The following is a 6000-nucleotide window of genomic DNA, read 5'->3' as shown; positions in this document are numbered from 1 at the left end:
TTCTTTCCACAGTGGGGCTATTTTAATAGATAATATGTATTTCTGTTTAATTAAAAACTACATGAAAATTATTGTGTATTCCTCTTTCATATTGCCATTATTGGTAACCATTTTATAAAAGCAATACATCACGACAGGCCATGATATGCGCACACCCTGCTGAGAAACCAACTCTGATTATTGGCAGCTCCATTTTGAGAAACATGAAGTTAGCGACACCAGTGACCATAATCAAATGCCTGCCGGGGGCCAGAGCCAGCGACATCGAATCAAATTTGAAACTGCTGGCTAAGGATAAGCGTAAATGCCGTAAGATTGTTATTCACGTTGACACCCAGTTACGCCAATCGGAGGTCACTAAAATTAATGTGTAATCAGTGTGCACATATGCAAAGACGTTGTTGGACTCCGTAGTTTTCTCTGGACCCCTGCCAAATCTGACCAGTGATGACATGTTTAGCAGCATGTCATCATTCAGTCGCTGGCTGTCGAGGTGGTGTCCGGCAAACGGCGTGGGATCCATTGATATTGGCAGACTTTCTGGGGAAGACCTGGTCTAGGAGGGACGGCATCCCACTTTGGACGGAGCGGCTCTCATCTCTAGAAATCTGACCGATTTTATTTATGGACATAACCCCTGACAACTCAGAGTTGAGACCAGGAGGCAGAGCTGCAGTCCTACATGCTTCTCTGCGCTTCCATTAGAGCAATTACCCACCCAACACTCCATAGAGACTGTGTCTGCCACGCGGACACGTAAACTAAGTAAACCAAAAGCACAGAGAAGGAGTTAAACATAAACGTCTAATAAAAATTAAAGCAGCCACTACAATAGTACAACAAGATAGGAGAATTAAATGTGGTCATCAGATTTCAGATCTGTTTTAATGAATGAGTTAATATCAGACCATAATATTGATTAGTATGTTAGCCTCAATGAAGTTACTCCTCCGAGCCATATTAATACTCACATTCCTCGAGGCAGTGGCCAAGGAGGTGGAGTTGCAGCCATTTTGACTCAAGCTTTTTAATCAACCCTGAACCTAAACTCAACTATAGCTCATTTGAAAGCCTTGTTCTCACTCTTTCACATGAAAAATGGAAAACAGTGCAGCCAGTTTTACTTGTTATAGTGTACCGCTCTCCTGGTCCTTACTCCTGAGTTGAGCTGAGTTCTCTGAGATTCTATCAGGTTTAGTCCTTAAATCAGATAAAGTAATTATTGTAGGTGACTTTAATGTACATGTCGACATTGATAATGACAGCCTTAGCACTGCGTTTATCTCAGTATTAGACTCAGATGGCTTCCGTCAGAATGTACTTGATCCTACTCACTGTTTTAACCACACCCTCGACCTTGTTCTGACATATGGCACTGAAATTGAAGACTGAATAGTCTCCTCACAGAATCCTCTTTTATTGGATCATTTAATAACTTTTGAATTCATATTACCAGACTACCCGCCAGTAGGCAAAAATTCTTATACCAGACTCCTGTCTGATAGTGCTGTAGCTAAATTTAAGGATAGGATCCCATCACCATTTAATTCAATGCCATGTCTCAATACAACAGAGGACTCCTATGCTAACCTTGGTCCCTCCCAAATTGACTGCCTGGTTGATAGTGGTATATGTTCATTGCGTATGACACTTGACTCTGTTGCCCCCCTAAAAAGAAGATAATAAAACAGAGGAGGTTAGCTTCATGGTATACCCCTCAAACCTGCAAAAATTAAAGCAAACTTCAAGGAAAATAGGAAGGAAATGGCGTTCTACCAACTTGGAAGTATTTCGGTTTGCCTGAGAAGAGAGTCTTAAAATATACAGGAAAGCCCTCCACAGAGCCAGGGCAGCTCTATTACTCTGCATTAATAGAGGAAATAAGAATAATCCCAGGTATCTCTTCAGCACTGTAGCCAGGCTGACAGAGAGCCATAATTCTGTTGAACCATGTATTCCTTTAGGTCTGAACAGTAATGACTTCATGAGCTTCTTTAATGATAAAATTCTTACTATTAGAGACAGAATTCATCAGCTCCTGCCGTCAACAGGTACTGTTTTGTCTTCAAACACAGAAACCGTAGAAACTGACTATTATTAAACCTGTTGCCATTTTAGACTGACTTTCACCTGTCTACCTTCACCACCTAATTTCAGTAATTTCATCATCAAAATCATCAACCTGTATTCGAGACCCCATCCCAACTGAGCTTTTACCTTTAATTGACTCTCCCTTATTAGACATGATCAATCTGTCTTTATCAACAGGTTATGTACCACAGTCCTTTAAAGTAGCTGTAATAAAACCTCTACTTAAAAAGCCTACTCTTGATCCAGGGGTTTTAGACAGCTATAGACCGATATCCAACCTTCCCCTTCTCTCAAAAATTCTTGAAAAAGCTGTTGCTATTCAGCTGTGTGACTTTCTACATAACAATAGTTTATTTGAGGATTTGCAGTCAGGATTTAGATGACATCATAGCACAGAGACAGCACTGGTTAAAGTTACAAATGACCTTCTAATTGCATCAGATAAAGGACTTCTCTCTTTACTAGTCTTATTAGATCTTAGTGCTGCATTTGAAACCATTGACCATGGTATCCTATTGCAGAGACTGGAATACTTCATTGGCAGTAAGGGAGCTGCGCTAAGCGGGTTTAAATCCTACTTTTCAGAACGCTCTCAGTTTGTACTCGTTAATGACAACTCCTCTGTGCATGCTAAAGTCAGCTACGGAGTTCCACAGGGTTCTGTGCTTGGACCAATTCTATTCACCTTTTTATGCTTCCTTTAGGGAACATTATCAGGAAGCACTCAATAAATTATCATTGCTATGCAGATGATACCCAACTATATTTATTAATGAAGCCAGACCAAAACTAGACTACAAGCATGTCTTCAGGATATAAAGACCTGGATGACCTGCAATTTTCTGATGCTAAACTTGAAAAAAACTGAAGTTATAGTACTAGGCCCTAAACATCTTAGAAACTCACTATCTGATGACAGAGCAGTTATGGATGGCATTGCGCTGGCCTCCAGCACCACTGTAAAGAATCTGGGAGTTATCTTTGATCAAGACATGTCCTTTCACTCCCATGTAAAACAAATTTCAAGGACTGCCTTTTTTCACCTACGTAACTGTAACAGTATGATATGCTGCTGGGGCTGAATACAGGTGGGTCGGCTGCTCTGTATCCTACCTGGCGCATTAGCCTATTGGTGCAGAGAGCGAGGGTATAAAAAGGAGACTGTGTCCCTCCCTCATCCTCTCTCACTTCCTGGCTCGAAGGCCCTTCCGCTTCCTGGCCTTCCACTTCCTCCTCTGTTCTCCCTATGCGGGTAGGTACGCGGCTGCATTACCGGCAGGTTACTCTTAGCTCTTATTAGCTCATTGAATGGTTCGACTGTGTGTTTTAGTGGTCCATTGTGGTTAGAGGGATGGTGGCGATCTTCTTTGTTTGCCATAACCACTAAAGAGACAAGCGGATCCACAGACGCTCCCCTTCGCAAGGAGCTGTGCAGAGTCTCCTCGTCTTTCTCCTCACTGGGAAGACGCTGGCTGATCCGGACCAGCGGATGGACTCTGGACACTAAGATAAGTGCAAGAACACTGCTGCTTCGCCGACCCTCATTGCCTGTGGCTTTGTGCACGTTGCTTCTGATTCTGCTTCGCTCGCCACTGCCTGCTCCGCTCGCCACTGCCTGCTTCGCTTGCTGTTGCTGCTACTGCTGTATGCTGGGACTGACCTTGTGTGGTTGCTGGGCCCCTGGTACCTTGTATCATTATTGTAATACTGAATAGCACCGCATGGTGGTGGTGCCTCCTTTTGTTACGCATGTAGAACCATTTTTAGTTGTTCGCCGATGCCTCACCCTACAGACACTCCCGAAGAAGAACTCCATGATGAAGATTTGGTAATGAGTCGGTGTTGTTCATGTCGTCTATGTTTTCCAAACATGTATGTTTAGTAAACGTAGCGCCGTGGAGACCAGGCGTCGTATGGTTGAAATTCCATATTGTGAAATAAAACGGTTGAGTAAATCCCAACTCCTCCGCTTGTCGACTCTGAGCTAGCTTACCAACCAGAGCCTACACTAACTGTGTGACCTGCTAGCCTCTCCACCTGCACCAACGCACATTACAGTGTGTGTGTGTGTGTGTGTGCGTGCGTGAGTGAGTGCGTGCAAGGTTAGATGGGATTGGGCATTTTCGTCTGTTTCTTTTGAGTGTATTGTGTTATTTTGAATCCATTGGTTGGTTAATTATCATTTGGTTTCATTTCAAATTAAAGTTTATGTACATTTGTTTAGTATCTCTGGCCGGAGACTTGTGTTCTTTGTTTCTTTTTTTTTCTTTTTTTTGTTTGTTTGTGTTTGGTTTTCCTTTGTTGTTTGTGGTTGTTTCCTTTTGTGGCTTTTAACAAAAATAACCAATATTATTGTAACTAATTGTGTTCTCCCCTCTCTTTTTAGTTGTTGGGAGCCAACGGTGGTGGTGGTGTCCCGGGTGGTGGTGTCCCTTGTGTGTGGTGTGATCCTGGAGTTTAGTTTGCGGTGTATTTCACTTTTGGGCTGGGTGTCACGTATGAGTGGGGTGCTCTTTAAGTTGGACTTCCTTCCCCTAAGTCTCCCCCCTTCCCCTAAGCCTCCCCATTGGAGTAGGGTGTTAGCACTTTAGTTTCCTTTTTAAGTCTTTTTTTGTAATCTTGAGTATTACCGGGGGGCGGCACGGTGGCGCAGCAGCAAGGAGGACGCTGGTTCGATCCCCGGGTCGGGCAGGGCCTTTCTGTGTGAAGTTTGCATGTTCTTCCCGTGCATGCGTGGGTTCTCTCCGGGTACTCCGGCTTCCTCCCACAGACCAAAAACATGCTCACTCTAAATTGTCCTTAGTGAATGGTTGTATGTCTGTATGTCTGTCTGTGTTGCCCTGCAATCGGCTGGCGACCGGTTCAGGGTGTACCCCGCCTCTCGCCCATTGCCAGCTGGGATAGGCTCCAGCCCCCCGCAACCCTGAAAGGGATGCGCGGGTATAGAAGATGAATGAATGAGTATTACCGGTTGAATAAACTTAAGTTTTGGCTACACTGAACCACACCTCCTGCCCTTCTTTGTATTACTTACATGCGTGCCTCAATACTACAACCTCTATTTATCCAGAATCCCTGGGTGAAAAATCCCAGGGTGGCGTTGTCGGTTTCCCTGCCAAAATTCATATACTCAGATCTTGTCCATAAGACTGTATCAGCCCTCGTACCGCCACAGTAACATTGCAAAAATCAGGCACATCCTGTCTCAAAATGATGCAGAAAAACTAGTCCATGCATTCGTAACTTCCAGGCTGGATTATTGCAATTCCTGACTATCAGGCTGCCCAAATTCGTTGCTGAATATTCTCCAGTTGCTCCAGAACGCTGCAGCACGTGTTCTGACAAAAATGAGCAAGACAGATCATATTTTTCCAATATTAGCCGCTCTGCACTGGCTCCCTGTAAAGTTTAGAATAGAATTTAAAATTCTCCTCCTTACTTACAAAGCCATAAATTGTCAGGCCCCTTCTTATCTTAAAGAGCTCATAGTACCATATAACCCCACTCAAACACTGTGTTCTCAGAATGCAGGCCTACTTATGGTTCCTAAAGTTTCCAAAAGGAGAACAGGAGCCAGAGCATTTAGCTATCAAGCTCCTCTCCTGTGGAACCAGTCTTTGTCTGGGAGGCAGACACTGTCTCTACATTTAAGAGGAGACTTAAAACTTTCCTTTTTGATAAAGCTTATAGTTAGGGCTGGCTTGGACCAGCCCTTAGTTATGCTGCTATAGCATTAGACTGTTGGGGGACCTCCAAAGATACACCAAGCTCCTCTTTCCCTCTCCACCTGCATGCTTTCATGTCCTACCACGGTGTGTTACTAACTTATCTTCTTTCCCGGAGTCTCTGTGCTTTGTCGTCTCACAGGTTCCCATGGATAGTGGGTGGGTTGTGGGTTACAGCTACGTC

Source organism: Chaetodon auriga, chromosome 21, assembly GCF_051107435.1.
Source record: "Chaetodon auriga isolate fChaAug3 chromosome 21, fChaAug3.hap1, whole genome shotgun sequence".
Classification (NCBI taxonomy): domain Eukaryota; kingdom Metazoa; phylum Chordata; class Actinopteri; order Chaetodontiformes; family Chaetodontidae; genus Chaetodon; species Chaetodon auriga.
Note: the sequence above shows the minus strand (reverse complement) of the source record.